General features: G+C 30.6%; 2 long non-coding RNA genes across 5 annotated transcripts; both read left to right on the forward strand.

Annotated features, from left to right (window-relative positions):
* The first annotated feature begins 285 nt into the window (after positions 1-285).
* On the forward strand, positions 286-1,160 carry LOC118030130 (uncharacterized). Its single transcript, XR_004684278.2, has 2 exons — positions 286-846; positions 967-1,160. It is a non-coding gene; the product is annotated as an uncharacterized lncRNA (long non-coding RNA).
* Positions 1,161-10,131: 8,971 nt separating this feature from the next.
* On the forward strand, positions 10,132-14,653 carry LOC118030137 (uncharacterized). Of its 4 annotated transcripts, none has more exons than XR_012169985.1 (5): positions 10,132-10,268; positions 10,378-10,789; positions 10,881-12,095; positions 12,306-12,367; positions 13,235-14,653. It is a non-coding gene; the product is annotated as an uncharacterized lncRNA (long non-coding RNA). The 4 variants fall into 4 exon arrangements; XR_004684284.2 differs by having other exon boundaries at positions 12,306-13,305; positions 13,886-14,649; XR_012169986.1 differs by lacking the exon at positions 12,306-12,367.
* The last annotated feature ends 9,499 nt before the right edge of the window (positions 14,654-24,152 follow it).

Here is a 24,152-nt window from a genome sequence, read left to right on the forward strand (position 1 = left end):
TCAACCCATTTTTTTTTTTTCTAATTTAAGATACAAAACATATTAAAAACAAACAACTTTTAAAATTTTAATCAATTTAAAAATATCTTAAATCATATACCGTACTGTAACATAAAATAGAGCCTAAAACTGTTGCTAACCCTTCCTAGTTAATAAAGATAATGAATTGACCCCCCCGTAGGATTTTACTTTTAAATAATTATTTCAAGTGGAAGAAAATATTCTTAAGGAATATACATTGCTCCGAGTATAAATTGTGTGGGAAAAAATGATGGAGAAGTGTGGTTGAAAAAATAGGATGCATAATTTGGTCTTTTCATCTTCGCGAACAGGTACCGGGGGGGAGAAAACGGGGAGGAGAGGAACACAAGGAAAGCTGAAAATGGCTTTTCACCGACCTTCCGAAATCCATAAACCCAAACTCATTATTGCCCTTCCAAAACAATCAATCAAGTTCTAGAACTTTCTAGTTTAGAAAATTAGAAACCCCCCCCCCCCCAAAAAAAAAAAAAAAAAAATCCATCTCTTTCTTTAATTACTTTCTTCATTTCCTCCCTCTCCCTCTCCCTCTCCCTCTCTATCTCTAGAAAAAAGCCCCCAAACCAGACAAACCCAGCAGCTCTATCTCTATGTGTTTGTTGGGCTTGGCAGAGCTACACTGTTCTGCAATGGCTGTTTTTTTATGTGGTGACCAAGCTGCCCTTGGTCACCATGGGGTGCCCTCTTCCTTTGCCTTCGTTAATCAAGGGTCATTTTGGCGCTTTCATAAATAGAGAGAAGAGACCCAGTTACAATGTAGGTGCTTAAAGGGCAGACAGGATGGAGCCAGGCAAATATATATACATGGTTTTCTTCTCTAAAAAAAAAGCGAAAAAAAAAAGAGAGAGACTCACATCCCTCTGTTTATTATTATTATTATTATTATTATTGTTCTTGTTTTTATTTCTTTCTTTCATTTTTTTAAAGGAAGACGAGGAGGGGGGGAGAAAGAAGAAGCATATGATTCTTCATCAATGATGGTTTATTTTGTTAACTCACATCAGAATGCAGAGGAGATAGAAAATGGAAGCACTTTGATGCCATTTCTTTAACATGTATGTAAGGCTAAAATGTTGCTGTTACTCATTTTAATATTTATCGGAAATGATCATTATTGGAAATGATGCATGTTTTTCCCTAATTTTCCAGTTCTTTCTATATTCATCATTTTGGTTGATTTTTTTTTTTTTGGTTTTTATCTAATATTTGTAGTAGCCATGAAGGGGGATTGTTATTATGTTGGTGACTCTTTTTTTCATTCTGTCCCGCCCTTTCTTATTAAAGCAAGTAAGGAATTTATGGAGTGTGAGATGAGATCCTGAAAATACTTGATAGCAGAACAGTTTTTAACTGCTTATATGGCTTTTGATGAGTTCTTGAGCCTTCAAGTTTATTTCTATATGCTTTCATTTTATGTGGTCCATAGATGTTTCTAAGTAGATGAACTTGGATTTTTCTTTCTTGAAATTTTCTGAGTGAGGGGCTCTCTTATTAGCTTAAGGGGAAATAATTAGTGGAACAATTCTTACATCACTTGCCACACTTGAATTGGTATTTGATAAGTTATGTGATTTTAATTGATGTATATTTTGACAAAAAAGTTTTGGACTGATAGTTTTGAGAAACAAGATTTGAAGCCTTTTGGAATATGCAATCATTCAATTTCAGTATGTCCTACCATTGTTATGGTTAAAAGTTTCACTAGTTTCTGGTCTTTATATGAGCTCTAACTCATGCAAAGAAATGTTCTGTGCTTCAAGCGTATTGCTTACTGCTCTTTCATGCTGACGGAAGGCTAAGAAAACAATGCATGTACACAAAACATTGGATTGAAAACATTTTGAAATTTCTTACTAATTTTTACCTTGTCTCCCGGGGAACAATGCAACTTATATCTGATTCCCTTGTATTCTGTTTGCAAACTAAGAAGTGGCTATGATATGCATAGCTTTTTTCACGTTGCATGAGTAATTTGCTTCATATTGTGCCATGATTAGTTATGTACCTCTTAAGTCTCTATATTTTTCCTATTTTATTTGGTTTCTCTTATTGTTTTGATCCTTTTTTTTTTCCTGTCTGAGCTCAGCAATTCTTGAAACGCTTGCATTTTTTTTTTTATTACTCACTAAATGTTCATTTATGGTTAAACAACCACTTGGAAGTTTAAATTGTCGGAGAGAGGATGTTGTTCAGTAGAATGCCATGCTTCTTTATCATAGTTTTAACTTTTGGAATTGATAGTGTTTTAGTTTGATGTAAATACAGGACCTGCTGTTTCGAAGTTATATTGAACTTCCTGCTATGACCATCTACTTTAAGCAGTGAGTTTAATTTTATAGGGTGAGTGAATCGAGCATGAACCTTGCATTAGTTTTTATAAGCTCTCTTTTTGTTAAGGCATGAGGTTCAGATAAGAATATCTGTCTGTCCTCGGAACATTTACTTACAGGACAGGGCATGGATTTTCATTTTTCGTTGCTCTCTATGTAGACAATAAACCTACTCTTTTTGACACAAGGCATAACACTCTCTGGTTTGTTATGACATCTGACAGAACATGACTTCTGTTTTCTGATATTTTGGATTGACTTGTTTGATATGTTCATTATTCAAACTTTTTTTTTAGATTTTTTATTTTTTGGGGTCTTTCAAGCTTTGGTTTGTTGCTTATATTGGAAGCAAATACACTTTATTTTATCAGATGTTACTTGCACTCCTGTTTGACATAGCCATCATGTTTACTATATGGGAGGATATTTCTTTCTTGATGCTCATGGTTGGGTGACAATGTCATGTGCCCTCCCAGCAGGACGGCAAAAATTTAAGACAAGATGCGTATTGCTTGTATTCTGTCCTATATTTTGAGCAGTTTCTCTGTTGTAGGGGCAGCGTGACCTTCCGTTAGCCGTTAGCCTTGGGAAATCCTAGGTTACCATAGGAATGGATAGAAATGCATGCCATCTCTGTGGATAGAGGCTTGGAATGGTCTCGTCGGGCATTGAATGCTTGCTTGCCGAATACATAGAGATCTCTATTTGATGTAGTGGGTGCTCCTGTGGTTTGAGGAATTTGTCAATTTGAATGTTAGTGCTTAAAAAGAATGCAATTGGCTTGTCGTTGTCATCATTCATCTGTGCTGTTAATACTTGTGGTTTTTCACAAATTTCTATTTTTTCCATGGTTACAAAGAACTAACTCCGTCAAACCAGCTCAAATGTTGTTTCATTTTATTTTTTTTAATAAAAAATATCTAAAACAAGGTTGTTTTAATTAAAAAAAATTGATAGAGTCCATAGGTTTATCTGAGTCTTATAAGTTATAACATTGATTTGAGCCCATCATTTTCAAAAAATAAATTAGTCTACAAGATTTATTTTATTTACAATATGATCCTTGCGTATTTTTTTTAATGCAAATTAGTCCTTATGATAAGTTTTTTGCAATAAATTAGTGAATGGTTACTTTTAATCATGTAATAATGGTTGAATCATGTAATTTTTTCTTTTTATGTAATGCCACTATCACTTCTGTTGTGATAAATTATTGCAATTGTAATTGTACATTCCATTGTAATTTTGAGAATTAAATAACCAAATTTTAAAATATAATCGATTATTATATCATGCAAAATACATTGTTAGTGGTAATAGCTTATCAATTGAATTCTCTTAGAATTTTAAAGTTTTATTCCCATGTATATGGTTGTTATTATTTTGATGATGATAATGGTTTTCTTGAATTTATTTGATAGTGTTTATGGATTCTTTTGCTAATTAGATGGAGGGAATATATTGATTGGAAATCGTTAAATTTACAACTTCATTGTTTGTGCTATATTGTTGGTCAAATAATTTTTTAAAAAAAAATTAAAAAAAATAATCAGGCATTGGTAATATGTTTTTAAAAAGAAAAAAAAATAAATGTAAAGATTAATTTGATGTGACATAGTTAACCTAACAAGTTTAAAAAGCAACTTGGATAATCTAGAAATAAACCGTAGTTTGACCAAAAAAATTTTAATATATATATATTAAGACGATAATATATTAAATTAACCCAAGTTAATATGTAAAATTAGCTACCCGAGTTATGAGATTGTAATAATCTCATATAAAATAATTAAAAATATATATATTGAAGCTCAATTCTAAATCAATTCAATATTAAAGAATAAAATTAAAAAAATCAATAATAAAAAAAAACTCTAGTTAACTTACAAAATCTAAATTATAAGACCAGGATAAACTAATTAAAAAAAAATAAAATAAATTATAAAAGTTAAATTTTCAATAAATCCAACATTGAATGATTAAATTATATATAAAAAAATCAATTAAAAAAAAAGAAAAAAATACTCGAGTCGATCTAATTTAACTTACAAAATTTTTAACTCAGGTCATGAGACTATGATGACTTTAATAAAAAGATAATTAAAATATATTATGAAATTTAATTTTCAATCAATCTAAATGATGGATGTTGAAATTGAAAATAAAATAAAATTAAATAAAAAAAACTTTGAAAAAACTAAACTCAATCGAATTAATCTGTAAAACTCATGAATTTAATATAAGATTATGATAATTTTATAAAAAAAATTATAAAATTTAATTTTTAATAAAATTTAATGTTAATGGATAAAATTAAAAAAAATAAAATTAAAAGCTCAAGAAAAAAAAAATATTTGCAATAAACAGAACTTTGTTAGGAGGGGAAGAACGGGGGTATGTGTGGGCGCGCGAGAAACTTTTTTTGTGAAAAAAAATAAAATTAATGGTTGCCAGACGAAGATTTGTGAAAAAAAGCTATCCACCTGGTACAGGGACACATGTCTGTAAATTTCTTCTGGTTCAAATCTTAACGTTGTTAGGATGGTTAACTTTTTTTGTCAAACCATGAAAACTTTCATTGTCTTTGTGTATAAGAGACTCTCGTAGCATTTATTATTTCCTAGACAAGGACAAGCCTCTTCTATTCTTAATTTATGGTCGGACTCGCTGCCCATTTATTTCCTTCATATAGACACCATGTTGTCGATCCTTTCACCATTATTTGCTTGTCTATTTAGCAGCTCTTTATGCATAATTTCCTTGTCAAAACAACTACCTCTACAGGAGTTTTATCACCAGAAGCTTGATATGTACTGTACTCCCTTATTTAGGGCCTTTACCTGATCAGTTCGGTCTCAAATTTGGACAACCATCCTTGGCTTCTCCCATTTCCATAATCCAAATCTCTCTAAGCTTGCTCCTTTCCCATTCATTCAAGTTGTCGAGAACCACCGTCCGTCCGTCATCACATGACTTTGTCCATTTGGCATGCTAGTAGTTCCCTCCCTATATTTTAGGCGTCTTGTTACGCCTATCCACATGAATCATCCACTCTTGCATCTTCCAAAGTCGCAATTTCCTATCATTCACGCTTTTATTATTACGAGATGATGTGCCCGCGCACTACCGCGCGTTTATAAAACAAATATATTTGATAATATTATAATTATAAACTAGCATTACATAAATAATAAAAATTAAAGATATAATGAAGCAAATATTTCATCATGGGAAAAAGCATTATATAAATAATAAAAATTAAAGATATAATGGAGCAAATATTTCATGACGGAAAAAAAAAAGTTGTGTTGGTGATAAAAAAAAACCTTAAATACTGAACAAAATGATTTATAGCAACTCACAGTGTTTTATAAGGAAAGATAGAGTGTTTTTCGCCACATGATTTAGCTTTTCTGTTAACAAAAAGCAAAAAAAAATTACAAAGCTAGATTCTCTACCAACTTAATATTAAAAAAAAAATCAACAAAGATAATTTTGAAAGGAAAAAAAACCTATGAGGAAAAACGTTGTAGCAATTGACAACGTTTTGTGAGGACAACTACAGTGTTTTCCCCCAATAAGATAAAATAAATTTTTTTTTACAAAAATACTGTCGTAATCCACAGTGTTTTATGAGAAAAATTACAACGCTTTCCTCATAAGATGTAGCTTTATTGTAATTATAATTCTTAACCAACTCAATATTAAAAAAAAAATCGACAAAAATAATTTTGGAAAAAAAAATCATATGGGAAAACACTGCAACAATTTACAGTGTTTAAAAGAAAAAAATTACAAAGCTAAATTCTTAATAAGCTCAATATTAAAGAAAATTTGACATAGACAATTTTAGAAAAAAAAAATAACAAAAAAAACACTAAAAAAGGGAAAAAATCATGTTGGAAAAACTAAAGTAATTCACAGTGTTTTGTAATAAAAGCTACAGACTACAGTGCTTCCCCACATGATTTAGCCTTATTTGTACTGAATTGTAATTGTAATTCTCAAATAGCTTAATATTAAAAAAAATAAAATTGACAAAGATAATTTTAAAAAAAATTATAAAAAAAAAAAAAGCTATATGGAGTGACAATGTAGCAATCCACAATATTTTTTAAGGAAAGTTACAGTGGTTTCTCCACATTATTAAGCTTTATTACAAAGTTAAATTCTAACCATCTCAATATTAAAAAAAAAAAAATTAACGAAGATAATTTTGAAAAAAAATATTACTAAAAATGAAAACACAAAAGAAACTGGAAAAAAAAAACCATGTGAGAAAAAACTGTATCAATTCATAGTGTTTTGTGAGGAAAAACTTGTAATTGCAATTCTTAACCAACTTAATATTTAGAAAATAAAATTGACAAAGACAATTTTAGAAAAAAAACATAACAAAACAGAAAAAAAAAAAAACATGTGGGAAAAAACACTGTAGCAATTTATAGTAATTTGCAAGGAAAGTTATAATGTTTTCCTTACATATTGTAACTGTAATTTTTAATCAGCTCAATATTAAAAAAAAAATAAAAAAAAATAATTTCGGAGAAAATTATTAAAAAAAAAAAACATGCGGAAAAACATTGTAGCAATCAATAATGTTTTAAAGAAAAAAAATTACAAAACTAAATTCTTAATTAGCTCAATATTAAAAAATAAAAATTGACAAATATAATTTTAAAAAATAAAAAAAAAAAATAAAATAGAAAAACTATATGATAAAACACCACAGAAATCCACAGTATTTTAAAGAAAAAAAATTACAAAGCAAAATTTTTAACCAGCTCAATATTTAAAAAGTAAAATCAACAAAAATAATTTTGGAAAAAAATAAAAAAATAAATGAAAAAAAGAAAAAGGAAAGTGATTTTGGAAAAAAAAAAGTAAAAAGGGGAAAGTTGGAAAAAAAATTGAAAAAATGCAAAAAGAAAAAAGAAAAGAAAAGAGGAACCCACACCCTTTAGTTATATGTATAATTCTTAACCAGCTTAATATTTAAAAAATAAAATTAACAAAGATAATTTTAGAAAAAAAAATAACAAAACAGAAAAAAACCATATGGGAAAAAATACTGTAGCAATCTACAACAATTTGCGAGGAAAGTTATAGTGATTTCCTCACATATTGTAACTGTAATTTTTTACCAGCTAAATATTAAAAAATAAAATAAAAAAAATAATTTCAGAGAAAATCATAAAAAAAAAAACCATGTGGAGAAAAACTGTAGCAATCAACAATGTTCTAAAGAAAGAAAATTACAAAACTAAATTCTCAATTAGCTCAATATTAAAAAAAAAAAATTGACAAATATAATTTTGAGAAAAAAAATAGAAAAACTATGTGGAAAAACACCGCAGAAATCCATAATATTTTAAAGAAAAAAAAATTACAAATCAAAATTTTTAACCAGCTCAATATTTTAAAAGTAAAATCAACAAATATAATTTTGAAAAAATAAATAATAATAATAAAAAGAAAAGTTGAAAAAAAAAAAGAAGGAGAAAGTTGGAAAGTTTTTTGAAAAAAAGCTAAAAAAATAACAAAAAGAGAATGCACTGTGGATTACTGTTGTAATCCATAGTGATTTAGGTGTGGGGGAACAATGATTCCCCCACACTATTTAGATATTGTTATAATTATTATTATCATTATTTGTTTTCTAGACTTACAGGTATGCTTGGATTCACCTTGAAAATAATTTCACTAAGCCAATGCACTTCAAACAGTTTTTTTTATTCTATAGAAACTTGTAATTTATTAATTTATTTTTTTCATTCACATATAATACTCAAATGATGGTTTGGATACTCATATTGTGGATGTGGTTAAAAAAAAACAGTTTCATAAAAATCATTTTTATTGAGGTTTGTTTTAAGAAAATAAAGTGTTTGGTTTAAAACTGTGATTGAAATTGAAGTTGAACAAAAAACAATTTCATGTATTTAGTTACTATGTTTTTTTATATCAGGTTTAATTGTGAAATTACTTAAAAAGACATACATACATACATATATACATAATTGCAAAATATTGTTGATTTATAATCATGATTACATAAAGAAATGAACAGTCCTTGTACACTATGTTTCTTTTTCATTGTCTAATCAAAACATTTGCAATTCCATTGCGTATAAAATCTATACATAAAGACCTCTACAATTCTTGAATATATAAGTGAGCTACAATATTAGATAAAAAGTTATACAGAATTAAATTAGAATTTTGATCATATTCTACAAAGCCTCATCATCTTGTGATCTCTTTCTAATATAGTTACGTAGTGTCATCGATGCAACTACAATTTGAACTTGCGTTTTATATGGATAAACATGCATGTTTTGCAAAAATCTTCACCTCTATTTCCATACCCCAAAAGAATGCTCTATCATGTTATGTAGTAATGAGTGTGCACGATTAAACACTTCATTCCGACCACTTGATTGTCCATGACGCCTAAATTCTTGTAAATGATACCTCTTGCCTTTATAGGAACCCGAGTACCCATACTCATTAGGATATCCAGCATCAACCAGATAGTATTTGCTTGTAAATAAGAACAACATGCTAATTTTTTTCAATAACTAAAAAAGAATATTATATGACTTCAATTACCAACTCTTCAATTTACTTCAAATCACAACCTTCTGGTGATTTTGGAAGTTTAATACTACTATTGTCAATAACCTCAAGAAAAATATGTGTATTGTGTGCACTGTCTTCCCATCCTGCCAACACAAAGATGAATTGCATATTGAAACTACAAGCATCAATGGCATTTTATGTCAATACAACTTTTCTTTCAATAAATAGAATTGATTATTAGATTATATGCAGGCACAAATATATGTGCCATCAATTGCACCTATACAATTCTACAGGCAAAAAAAAAAAAAAAAAATTGTAAGTCATCATAGACATTAATAAAATATTGGATATTCATTTAAATAACATAATAATAAAATATTGTCTTACCTTGAAATGTGGCATATATTTTGGATTCATTGCAATTTCTTTTAGTGTACTCGTAAATTGTGAATCTACTGGTTTTATAACTTTTACATAAAAAAAAATTAGGATTTAAGGATTTTTTTTTATACTTCTACTAACAGTTTTACCTAAATGTTGAAATCTCTCCTGCACTTCCCTATTTAACGCCCCAATTGCTATTGTAAATAGTAATATTGCCATATTTTCAATAACGCTTATTCTTCTTGAAGATTTTAAGCCATAATATGTTTCTAAATCATTACATAAACTCAACAAAGTAGTTGCGTCTATCATAAATATGTTAGCACATCGTTTCTAATGACATTTTAAAACTTCATTCAACCAACGCATCCATGTATTGTATGAAACCATATATGGTTCTTTATGCTTACAATTAATGTAATACATGTTTATAGCTCCAGTTGTGCATATAATTAATTTATTCATATCAAATTATCTTCTTAAAAAAAATTCATCATCATCACTTTCATTATCACCATTATCATCGTCGTTATTGTCGTTTTTGTTGTTTCCATCATCATCACCTTCAGCATCAGTAATCGAGGCATCATTATCTTCACATTACGGTTTATGATATTATCATAATCATCATCAAAATCTTTGTTAAATATGATTTTAAATCGTGTATCTTCAATTACATAAAAATAAAAAAAGATTTGGTAGGTTGTTAATTAAATACTATAAATAATCAAATATCATTCAGTCAAAAAAAAATAAAAAAATAGTTTTTAATTTTTTAAAAATATTTTTAAAAATACAAAATCAAATAAATAGATAAACAACCTCGAAAACATTTCGCTTTTCTAATGCTAACCCAACTCAATTTGGATAAGTAGAGGACACTCCTGTGTCAGCCGGCAAGGTTCATGTACTTCAATCGCCTCGTATGATGTAATGCACTGATCACGTTTTGTTTGAATTTTCTCTAGCTTTGGGAGATTTGTTAGGTTTTCAGTTCCTTTTTCTTATGCGTTTTGATGATTTGGGTCTGTGTTTTCAGTGCCAAGTTCTCAGAGGCAGATGATAATGGCGAAAAACATTATACCGTGTAGAGCTATATTAGGTAATGTTGAGAAAGTAGTTACAGGGTCTCAACAGTATTATCTTTCTGGTATTGAGTTCTATACTTGTGCTGGTGATCCCAAGAATCATCCGAAGTGTTGTGTTGTTTGGTCGAGTGTTATGAACAGGCATATTTTCCCTGAGTGTGCTGTGAGCTTCAAATCTTCTATTAACGTGCCAGGTAAATTCTGGTTCCTCGTTTTCGTAAGTATTTTTATTTTTCTTTTTAAGGTCAAGTGAAAGGATCAACTTATACAAAGTATTCCCTCGAGAAGTTGTTTTCAAATTTGAGGAGTTGGCTTCCTCCTGAAAAATTTAGGGAAGTGGCCAAGCTATTTGACGTGTATAGGGTAAGAAGGAAGATAACACCTTTTATTGTATTATTTTTTAGTATTTCCTAAGTGCTGGTGGATAATTTTATACTGGTTTATTGTTTCCCAGGCTGCCAAGTTGACCAAAAATATTTTCCTGAGTGTTGCTGGGGATGTTGTTCTGCTATCTTCTAACTGGGAGATTCGTAGCTTGGAATAAGGTTTTCTGGGTTTTATTTTTGGATAGATAAGTGCTACTTTCAGAAAGGCGTATCAAAATGATAGAGCCACCAGCGATGTCATTTCACAGGATTACCATAGTAGTAGTGATGAAAGATTATCAAGTGAAACTTCAAGAATTACTTGATAGTTTTTTTTTTTTTTTTCAAATATAGAACAGCAACTTTTTTTAGATAAATGGTAAAAATGCTTTCTTTTGGGTTATTTCAATATATCACTGATTTTTTTGGTGGTCTCTGACAATATCAAACCTAACGAATTGCGTAAGGCTGCTATTATGATGATGAAATGAGATGCTGTATTGTTAATTGCATACTAGTGTATGCAAAGTATGATTCTGGAGGGGCAACATCCAGCTTCTGTGTGCAAGAATAATGTTTGTTTCAGAATGCCTTGATGAATCTCTCTGTTCTACATTGCGTTACAATTTTACCGAGGGCTTGGCGTGAGTTTACATCAATTGCATGCATTATATCATACGTGGGTGTTGTTTTGACATGGTGTTGGGCAAAATTTGATTAATAATTTCTAGTACAACTATGATGAACATGAATTTAAACATGACCACCCTTGTTTATATTTATTTGAGATCTTTATTTTATTGTAAAGAATATCTTCCACTTTGGAAATTCTATTAGTCATTATAAACTACCTTTTCCATTATCACTTGCATTTATGTGCTGGTGCTTTCAAGTTATGATATCTGGGAAGAAGTGAGATATGAATTACTGATTATGTATTTGCCAGCGAATTATAGCTTGCTATTATTTTCTCTCATTGTATGAAGATTCAATTGAACTTTGAATTTTATTTTGTGAGACTTTTGTTAAGAAGGATAGATGCTTTGAAACAAAAAGCGATTCTGCAAGTGAGTTGAATGTTGTGAAATTATGTGGATGAGTGGGCTCTCTCATTGTTTAAAGATAATTTATCTGCGCTAAGAAATGTTGATTTTGGTTCTGTGATAGCCAGAAACTAAATTGGGAGGTATTCATTTTAAGAGAGGAAGATTATCCATGCTGCTTCAGATATATCCAGGGCTGTATTTGCTCGGCAAGTTAGCATAGGCCTAATGAGCTTCCAGTGCCTAGATTTCTCAAACACGGTAAGGAGTTCTAGTTTTTTAATTCCTTCATGTTTGTGTATTCTTGCTCCAGCTTATGAAGCACATCTTGAATCTTGCACGGGGAGTTGAAATTTTCATAATAGTATACCTTGGAATCTAGCGATGTTTAAAGTTTCACCAGTTTGTATTTCAAGAATGGTATCAGAGGCTAATACAATGAACCGTCAATTTTCTTTTTGTTGTGTACAGATCATGAGAAAGGCAAGGATGGATTGTTCTATTTTGCCTGTCTTTGCTTCATCATAGCTCTGGTAACTAGATTTCTGTTCCTTCAGAGTTGACTGTTGATAATGACTTCAACTGTATTTTGGGGAAGTCATACTTTCAAGTTCGATACATGCTTCCTTTAATATATGAGCATTACTTCATTTTCTCAAAAGTTTGGTATATTGGAGAGTATGTTCAAAGTTTAGTGTGTTTCGAGAGAATCAGATAACTTGAAAGCAGGAATAGCTGGGGGCACTTATCGTGGTTTATATGTTCTGGTCAGAGAGAAAAGTCACAGCAGGTTGCTGGGATGAAACGCTGCATTCCACAATTAACTCAATTGAAGTGCTTCTTTCAGTTTTTTGTTTTATTAGATAGCATTTAGGACTACAGGATATGATTTGCATAACCCAAATTTTGCATTTCTGAATTAACTGGAGGTAGCAAGGATTGGGTGTTGTCCCTAAGATTCAAGAGGAATTAACTGTTGTGTGTTGTGGTATCGTGTTTCCCTTCTATGAGATTATATCTCAGCAACAATACTCTTACAGGCTTCTTATATCCAGTTGTCTGTTACCCTTCTACTGAAACTAGGAGATTTGAAATGATTTCTGATCCATTTACCTGTGGTAGACTTTGAGGAACTTTGGGAAGTGAAACAGTAGACTTCAAAGTGTTATATATGCGGTGATGTGACTGCATGATCTGTTTTTGAATAATCTATAAAATCTATTTAACTGTACATACAACTTCTAACTCCATAATTTTGTTTTACAGGTTGCACTGCATTTTATATCTTTTATCCCTGTTTCTTTCTTCGTACACGCCAGTTATTCATCTTAACATTGCAGGGTCTCAGTTGTGTACTAACAGATAGATACCATCTACCGTTCTGTATTACCAATTTTCAGGAGTTGCATCGACTCTGCTGGTGTAGCTAGGTGTACTGGTGATAAATTACTTGAAATGGCAAAGCTTGGTGGTATTGTCTTTCCCCACCCCTTTAATTATCCTTATATCTACCTATGCAGCATTTGCTTCTTTATGTGAGAAGAATGCTTGGTTTCTTTCTTAGAGCCCGTTTGATATTGTGATAGTGATTATTTTTTAAAATACTTTTTGTTGGGAAATGTATTAAAATAAAAAGTTTCAATTTTTTTCAAAACCGGTTTTTAATTTGCGTTTAGAAGCACTCCATGATAGGAATACACTGGTGTTTGGGAGTGTGGTAGCGGTTGCTTTTCAAATAGCTTTTCATGCCGAAAAGCATGCCAATAATGTTTTTTCATTTTTTAAAAATCATTTTTAATATCAGCACATCAAAACGATCTAGAAAGTACAAACCGAACTCAATTTTAGCAAAAAAAAAAAAAAATTTAAATTTTTGCAAAAAAACTGTTTGAACCGCAGTGCCAAACAGCTTCTTTATAGATGATGGACAAGCTTGTGTCCTCCCAAGTACCCAGACATTGGCTTTAGGTTTCATGTTGCATGGTTAATACCTGAGAAAAGTCCTGACCCATCTTTCATATCTGGTCATTGGATAAAATATTTGTCTCTAGGTTTGGATCATCTTGGGAACTGACACAGACACATTCTCCCAAATTTAATATCATTTTGGGGATACGGATAGCACTGTCAAATCTGCATGGACGCTCTCTTACAGACTAAAATAAAGGGAGCATCCCCTCTCTGGTTTCCCCCTTGATATCTTCTCCAGAAAACTGGATCTGCTCTTGCATATGTTTATCTCATTGATTCAAAGACAGGGATAATGATGCTGGGTAGGAGGCGGCATGATAAGCATGCATCGAAATATTTGCATTTTACTCTCCCAGGACTTGATCCTCCTTCGTTATTGCGAATAAAGCTGTGCGGTGGGAATTCAAGTTTGACTCAATGCATATGCATCACAGCAATCCATTTTGGCTGATCCAAGAGCAGTTCTTGATTTGCAGTGGCATGAAGAAGTTTCTAAGGCGTTGCAGGGTTAAGATGATAGAGGACACTATTGACCCCCTTTCCTTCATCATGTCTGCTGAGACATTATTTTTGTTGCTGATTGCACTAGCTGGCATGCATCATCTTCTGGTGTTTAGGGGCACTCGCATGTAGCTTGTTTATCTAAAGCACATGGTAGTGTTGGATTCTCAAATATCATACATGCGCAACATAAATAATAAAATACAATTATTCAGTGGTCTCTACGGTCTTGTTAGATAGATTTAAAGTTATTTATGGATTTATTACTTGATAGTCTAATTTTATTTGACTTTGAATAATTTTTTAAAGACTGGTAGTTGCAAACTATAAGCTGTCTAATTATCGGATCTCCAACAATAATTCACATGAACCATTAGTGATAAATCTTTTAAATTCTCACTTTTAAATTCATATTTAGAAGAATGAGATTGCTATGCCTAGAGAGTCAGCTCTTTATTTGTGACTTGCATAGTTTTTCTATCAATCATATAACAAAAAAATAAATTAAGATGCATAATTTCTTTTTTATAGAAAAAATCTAAGAAACCCTATAAATTGATAAAAGATCAATTTGTTACTTGAATAATATTTATATATTAATTCCGGAAAATTATAAAAATTAACCCAATCAAGTAATTACTTGATTTTTCTAAGTCTAGATACATAATCCTTGTATTAATTATATTCTAGTCTTAATTTATTATCAATTTAGCAATTGATTAATTTATATCTAAAAATCAGGTGGATTATTTAACGTGTCATAATCCCCTAAATATTAGAAAAGTTATTATTAGTGGTTTTACTTAATCTTTCAGTGACCGGTTTCTCAGTGTACTTAATATACCCTTTAATCAATAAGCTTTCGATTTAACATTAAATTATGGAGTATTTTGTTATGTTAAATCATGTTTGTTCTCTATATAATAATTGTTGATCGTTTGAATAAAACTTGAAACTCTTTTGAAATCTCATTTTATTTTGATTCAGAATTTCTCAATCAATACTATTTGAGAACAGATGAAGTATTTTTCCTAATTCACCTAAGGTAATGAATCATCTATTGATCACTCAAGTAATTTTATATAGTTTATGTTATACTCAATGTCTATCTTTTTGTTACAATGATTAAGATAACATATAATAGGATCAAAGCATAACATTTTTTTTATAAGATAACTTAGTGATTTTAAGTCTAAGAATTACTTACACAACTATCACTTGAGTCTTTCCATAAACATATGTGATATCTCTATATGGAATTCTCATGTGGGTTAGTTTAGTGTAAATATTTTATGACAAGCACCTACATATTAATTTAGGTATATTTTATACCCCAGCTTATAAAAACATCAACTTCTTTTCATAAAAGAAAGAACATAGTATGTATTAGTCTCTACTGCTCTAATAAATATTTAAGAGAACATCGATAAGCAATATTTGAGGAATAATTATTTGATGCAATAGGAATTTAATAATTATAACAACTTTATAATTTATTTTATAAAGCATTTTTGTTTTATGAACTCTATCTATATTTTAGATTCATAAATAACATATTAGATTTACTAATATTAAAAATAAATATAGATTTTATTAATAATAAATATGTAGTTGTATGAATATATTAATAATAAATATGTAGTTGTATGAATATAATAATACTATAAGACATGCTCAATTTTTTGTTTTTTTAATAACTAATCAATGAGAATACTCCATCCACTAAAAAAATATCTTGCATATCTTGGTGAAACATGAGTCACAAAAAGGTATCAAACGTGTTTTACATGTGGAAACATTGTGCCATTTGTTTATAGCATATTTGTGAGGAGTAGCTTTCTTGTGCCTCTCCCGCACATTTCTTATCATCATGACTGAAGGCCCCCCACTTTGAGAAAGATGCCTAGTGGAATGCCAGCTACGCAATCCCATTATGATTTCCAGAAGAAGACGAAGAAGAAACAAAACGCATAGATTCAATTACTCGGCAATCCATTCTGCTTTGGTTTTTTACTGTTCTTGTCTCTGATTTTTTTCCCCAATAATTTTTCAATTTAAAAGAGTAGCTAAGGGTACCTGCGCCTTGTAAATCATAACTATTATTTATGGTTTTTTAAATTATATTATTTCTCTGAATATTTTGTACATTGTTTTATTCTTTATCTTTAAGTTTTATGACCAGGGAGCAGTAACGAGCACTGAGATCAAATCATAGCCTCGGCACTGTCATTGCATTGCTTTCATTATCCCCACAGAAGTTGGAAATTTTGTCTTTAAGCCAAGCTCGGCCCCTAGCGTTTGCCACTGCCAGGAGTGACGATTGATTGTAAGTAATACTCGTCATGCATAGAAAGCGATCTACCTATCAGAAGAGACTTGCTTTCATTTTAATGGTCGGGAAACCGAATTTCCACAGATAATCTGTGCTCCAGTTAGTGCCAAAAAAAAAAAAAAAAAAAAAAAAACAGAGAAAGAAACATGTTCCAGGGGCACATCCATGCGGCCATGAAAAATAAAAAATATTATCTCATATTCTTTTTCATCAAGGACTATTGTCTCCTATAATTTTACCCTTGAAATAGACTGCACGTGCATTCCTATATTTGACTTTTTTTTTTTTCATGCAAGTTGAAATGATTCACTGGTATATCGGCACCCATGCATGAATCACCAAGGATTCGGTTTATTACTTCATATACAAACATAAAAAAAAAAAAAAAATCTTCTTTCACTTCTCTTGCATTTATCATGCACATTATTTATTATCTCTTCAATATACATCACAATCTCTAAGGCTATATTCCTCCTACATACTCATAGACTTAAGCATCAAAGAGTCATTTACGTTATATATTAGACATATTTTGCAGGATTTCATAAACCACCAACCAAGATCTTCATCTATACCTTCAAAGCCCAATATTAATCAGTCGTGAAAACATCCAAAATCTATAAAGTTTTCTCTAGACTTTTTTAGAGGCGCCATCTATAGAAAAATGAATAAAAGCTAGTTCATCCCCTTCTCCTTTTATTTATCTTCTAGTTCTTTGGATGACTGATATCCTAAAAACACCAACATATAAGAGATTTATAGACCTTTTTATAGGTGCTCTATCAACTTATTTGGATCTCCACCATCTAGCTAAGTAAATGAGAGTGCTCAATAAGGCTATCATATATATATAAAGGCAACTTAGGGCTTTGCTTCTTTCCTAACAAGTGAAAAATATGTTGGCTACACCACCTGCATGACCAAGTGCATGTAGACAACTTCAATTCTAAGATGAGTAGGTCAAAATGATCTTAAAAAAAAGTCATTAGTATAATTACCCTCAAAATCCATTTAAATGCCACTCATCGTCGTGAGTAGCATTCTCTATTACTGAATATGTCATGTAGTTAATCGGTTAATTACATGTAATATTGATTTTATTCATGTAAAATATTTTTTTTATTAATAAAGGCTTTTTATCTTTAATATATAATTATATTTGATTAATAAATCTAAAGTATAAAGTTCGTAGAACAAAAATGCTTTGCATAGGAAATTATAATGTTGTTATATGAGATTCATATTGCATCAAGGCATTATTCCTAAATATTCTTGGTCAATGTTCTATTAAAACTAGATATTAATTAGAGCTATTGATACTAATGCATATTAAAAAATAATAATATTTATAACAACAATAATAATAGTTGTTATTATATTTATTATTAATATTCTTCTCTGTAGGGTCTGCAACCCATGATGGGACTGCAACCCATAAGGGGGTTTACAGACCCAGCCACACGGGACTGCAACCTATGAGGGGGTTAGAAGACACTTAGGGGGCGAGTCTGCACCCAACACACGGTTCTGCGGGTCTATAGACCTAGCCGCACAAGTCTACAACTCCTAGAGGGGTTTGCAGACCCCAGACACGGGTCAAAAGAGACCAAAGTGGCTGGGTCTGCACCCAACGCGTGATTTTGCAGACCCAAGCGAGCGGGTATGCAGATCCAGTGTGTGAGTCTGGCTCTAACGCCAAGTGTCTACAGTCTGGGCCTGCAGCCCCACCATGCCCCACCGAAATTTGCACTGATTGTTTTCTCCCAAACCATCATTTCAATGTCAAATGCATCTCAATGAAAAGACAACCCCACCCTCCCCCTGAAGTCTTTGCAACTTTTTATGGCAATGACAACTTTGTCATTACACTGCTCCAATTCACAGTGTTTTGTGTTTGGGTAAACATTAATAGAAGCACCTCACCATGCCCCACCAAAGCATTGACCGTTTTCTCCCAAACCATTCCTTTAATGCCAAATGCATCCCAATAAAAAGAAAACCCCACCCTCTCCTTGCAGTCTTCGCAATTATTTGGGGCAAGGGCAACTCTATCATTACACTGTTTCAATCCATAACGCTTTGTATCTAGGTAAACAGTAACATGGGCACTGAGCTTTTTTTAGTATATTGTATAGTATTCTATATTCATGAGAAAAAAAAAATTATGTTTTTTCAATGTAAGATAAAAAAAAAAAAATTGTTTAAATACTTCAACTTAAAAGGATAATATACTAACATATAAAATATTAAAACTTTAAATATATTTTTTTAATTTTTTTAAGTTAACCCATGTAACTCAAGACCCGGCTTTTTAACCAGGTAAATCCCCATGTCGGGTGATAACCATGCTTGAAAGAGCAAGTTGAATGGACAGTCATCCTATTGTTTGAGCAGCAAAATCATTTTTTATTTTTATTAATTTGAGTCATCACTCGTGATCTAAAATCTGGTGTTAAATTAACAGCGTAACTTATTTTAAGCAGTAGAGATGCCCATAACACTAATAAATATTCGCAGATCAAAAGGCAAATGGGCATATCTAAGAAGTCTACCCTCCTCAAATCACGTAGAGAAAAAAATGGCATGGAGATGTTAGGGACTTGATCAACTTGATCTTCAAAAAGTGTTATGTAATGCTCAACTTGATCTTTTATTTCTGCTTTTGCTTGCAGTTTGTTGTTTCTATATCTTCGCACAAAGGCCCCTCGTACATGGTGCGGTGCTAACTGCTACTAAAAGCCGCGGCGACAGGAGGGATATTACAACGTTTTACTCAGCCAATTCCAACCCATCACATGATACATTTAAAGCCTGCCAATTGTACAGTTCAAAATTAGGTGGATTCTTTGGTGATTGAGTTTGACCTAAGTTTTATTAATGAACCGCTAATAAAAAATAAAAATAACGATTGTAAATATCCACTATTATAAGTAGCAGTTATAACCATTACAGACGAAATCCTCAGCGCTGGAAAGATTCGAGTACAGTGACCCACCAACAGAACAGAGTGTTGAAGAAATTCTTAATTGTTTCTTACGAGCTGTTCCGAGTGATGGATTACAAGAGTGAATAATTAAACTAATCTGATGATGTGGTTCCTGTTAGAACAGCACGTAAAAAACAGTCAAGAATACCGAAGGGGACAGTTCTTGTTTCTTTAATACGATTAGTGGCACTGACAATAATATGGTAATCAAATACAAGAAGAACACATTTCACCTTGAAAAGAAGAACTCCCAGTTGGTAGTGTTTCAGTTGTGCCCTTTTTTTTTAAATTTTGTCCAATTACACGTTTTGAACACCCTGTTGGTTTTTTAATCCAACAATAATTTATTCATTTATTAGCCAAAACCCTAGAGAGAAAGAAATCAAGAAAAACAAGAAACAAATCCTAGATATAGCAAGATATAAAGAAAACCCTAAAATTACTTCTAACAATGAAAATTAAAGAGATATAACTTGAAATTAGTCGTGCTTTGATACTAAACTAATGTGGAATTGTCCTTTAGATTATTGATTTGAGGTTTGAAGAAAAGTTTTCAACTTGACCCAACAAGAACCTTAACTTGAAGAACCAAAGTTCTATGCAATTGATCACCCTAACTCTATGTCTATATTAAAATGCAAACGAGAAGTATAAATCACAACATAGTTGATCAATACTTTAAAGAGTTTACAAATTCAAATAAAAACTTTCTATGAGAATCATTCAACCACATAAAAAGAAATATACACACAATATGCGACAACTTGTAGATAAAATTCATCAATCCCAAAATAATGTTAACAATTGGTTTATATAGTAGAAAGTTGATCCTAATTTGTCTTAATCGATTAAAACTTGATAAATAGGCATTAACACATTGAAAACCTAAAATAACTAAAATAATAAAATAAAGCATAACCCAAATAACCCTTAAATGTAACAAGCCCTGTAATAAACTAAAAGACAAATAAATGATTGCTCAACTAATCAAAACAAGCCCAAAGTCAAATTTTATAATTTACTGGCAAAATTAAAGCTTAACTTCAAATGAAGATCGATCATATGTCACTGGAAAATTATGGATGTCTACTTTTTTATTCAACTAGAACCGTATGAAAATACAAATATGTAGCTCTTGTTATGGCTAAAACAGTAATCAAAGGTCAAAATTGACAAATTTGAATCTTATTATTATAATGTTTTTGTAATGTTTGGAAGCTTTTCTTGAATATGAATTAAATTAAGTAAGGTTTATTCTTCATTATTTGATATCCTCTCGAATTCCACCTTGGCTTATGTATCTTGAAAAGGTCCATTAATTTAATCCTTAAACCTCTTTGCTCTAAGTCTCGTGACTGAACCCAATGAAACTTCTAAAGGATCTCTTAACTAAGTGACAATGATGTAAGTGTATATGTACTTTCATCATTCTCAATAGAATATCTATTTTTAAGTCCATCATGTTTGTCTTTCTTATCAAATTGCTAAGGTATCCCCAACAATAAATGACTAGCATGCATAGGAACCACAACACACAAAACCTTGTCCTTATACATTCCTATCGAAAAAGAAATCAAACATGTTTAATCACCATACCATAACTTCACACCACATTCATTCAACCATCGAAGTTTATAAGGTCTATCATACTTAACATTGTTTACATTTAATTTTTTAACAAGTATAGTACTAGCAATGTTAGTACAACTTCCACTATCAATAATCATACTAAACACCATGTTACTCATGTGACATCTAGTATGAAAAATGTTCTCTCTTTGTTTCTCCTTTGCCAATTCCATAGCAACTTTTTTTATCATCATTATTTGAAAACTTCTTTCATTTATCTTCAAAATTATCACCCACACTCTCATCATTCATTATAGCCCTAACGATATGCATTTCAACTTTCTTTTCCTTACGACTAGAAACTCCTTGTCTACTAATCATCTCATCAAACTTATTCATTAACACTTTCATCATAGCTTCCATTCTATCATGCCTTTCCTCCACAGTTCTCGTCTTTTTTTGTTTAACACTTTTTGAAGACATTGGTTATACTTGAAATGAAGGTTCGAGGTAAAGAAAATTTTCTTCAAACAAACCTCACATGTTTACTCTCATAATGAAATTCACTTCTCTCGAGTTTTCACACAATTTATTAGGCTTTCCACTCTAATACTCTTTATACCTTTTACCACTTTATTCTTGTACTCTGGTTCTTAAAAGTAACTTAGCAACTTACCAACTTACCAAACGATTAAACAAACAATGCAATGATTTATTTTATATTTAAAGACTCAAGAATCAAGAATTATTCAAACCTTCGTAACAAAACTTGAGGATAAGCTTATGAGTATGAATGTAAAGTTCATGCAAATATAATGACAAAAACAATGACACAAAATAAAAGCAAGAATTATTATTAAGAAACAATGAAAAATATAAAATTCAAGAAAATAAATAAATTGATACAAGAAACTAAAGAAATTAATGCAAGATAATTCTATTCTACCTAAATTTGCATGAAATCAATCAATATCACCAAGAATTTCCGAGACAAGTTTTGGCTAACCCTTAGTTCATGCAAGATCCAAAATTTATGAATTGCTTCTCCAAGAATCCTTTCAAGATTTATGATTTTGATTCTTTTTTTTTTTTAATAGGTGCTAAATTTCTCAAGTCCAAAGATGAACACAATTTATTATTTGTATGCAATTTATTTTTATTTTTGCAGCAACTTCAAGACCTTTTCTTTTCTTTTCCTATAAAAAATCAATTCTCTTCCTCCTCCTTCTTCTTCTTTTAATCAAGATTCCACTGAATAATCAAGTTTAAATCTTTTTTTTTTTTTTGTATTAGCTGTAACCCTAGAGAGAAAGAAACCAAGAAAAACAAAAAACAAACCCTAGATATAGCATGATCTAAAGAAAACCCTATAATTACTTATAACAATAAAATTAAAGAGATATACCCTGAAATTAGCCAATCCCTGATACCAAACTGATGTGGAATTGCCTCTTAGATTGCTAATATGAGATTTGATCCAACAACAACCTTGCCTTAAAGAATCGAAGTTATATGCAATTAATCACTCCAATCCTATGCCTATATCGAGATGTAAATAAGAAGTATAAGTCATAACAAAGTTGATCAATCCTTCAAAGAGTTTGCAAATTCAATCAAGAACTTAGTATGAGAATCACTCGTCCAGACAAAGAAAAATAAACATAGAATATACAATCACTTGTAGATAAAATTCATCAACCTCAAAATAATATTAACAATTGGTTTATATAGTAAAAAGCTAAACCTAATTTGCCTTAATGGACCCAAACTTGAAAAATAGATTTTAACACATTAAAATCTGAAAATAACTAAAATAATAAAATAAAACCTAACTCAAATAACTCTTAAATGCTGCAAGATTTAATAAACTAAAAGATATATAAATCATAGCTCAACTTCAAATAAATGATTCTCCCTCATCTTGGTGATTATAAGGTCTACCATATATCACTGAAAATGTATGAATGTCTACTTTCCAACACAATTGAAATGTCTACCATATATCACTGGAAATGTATGGATGTCTACTTTCCAACACAATTGAAATCATAGGAAAAAATTCATTACGTCTCTCTAATTAAGGCCAAAACAGTAATAATAGGTCAAACTGGTAGACTTGAATCTTCTTATTCTAATATTTTTGTGATGTCTGAAAGCTCCCCTACAAGTCCTTTTTAAATATGAATCAAATTAATCAAGGCTTGTTCTTCATTCTTTGATATCCTTTTGAATTTCATCTTAACTCATGTATCTTAAAGAAGTCTATTAATTAAATCTTTGAACATTTTTGCTCAAAGTCTCGTGGACCTAGTGGAACTTCTAATGAATCTCTTGGTCTTAAAGCTAGGATTGCATCATTAGGAGTTAAAACTTAAGACTATAATTATTTACTACCTCACATCATAAGTCCTTGTTATGAAATAATTAGCTTCACTAATTTGTACAATGAAGTTTTAAGAAGGTAAACAATCTTTATTCCTAGTGTGATCTACATAATCTTTCCCAAATAAATTTGTATACTATAATTACAAGACTTTTAGTTCTTTAATAATATTATATATGACGTCCTCCACAAGATAGGAACCTTAGTGATTAGTATTTAAAAGTGTATTTTTATCAAGGTTTTATATCATCATATTGCACTTAAAGTATCATTAAATTTCCTAACTTGAGCATGTTTTATAATAGCAAATCCGATAACATAAGATATCTTTGATTTATGGTAAATACTCATTTTGAATCCAGGCATATCTCACAATTTAAAGGATTGATTGATGTGTTTAACTATTAAAAGTGAAAAGACAAAAAGAGGGCTAAGCTTAAAGAAGAGATGCTGATTCAATTCAAACTGGAACAATATTTGGTTATTGGATCCCTTGTTATGATAAACTAAACAATTAATGCCCATTAGTCTAGTTTTTCAACAACAAAAAAACTAAAATGCACTCATTTTTTTTTT

The sequence above is a fragment of the Populus alba genome, chromosome 5 (genome assembly GCF_005239225.2).
Source record: "Populus alba chromosome 5, ASM523922v2, whole genome shotgun sequence".
Lineage (NCBI taxonomy): Eukaryota > Viridiplantae > Streptophyta > Magnoliopsida > Malpighiales > Salicaceae > Populus > Populus alba.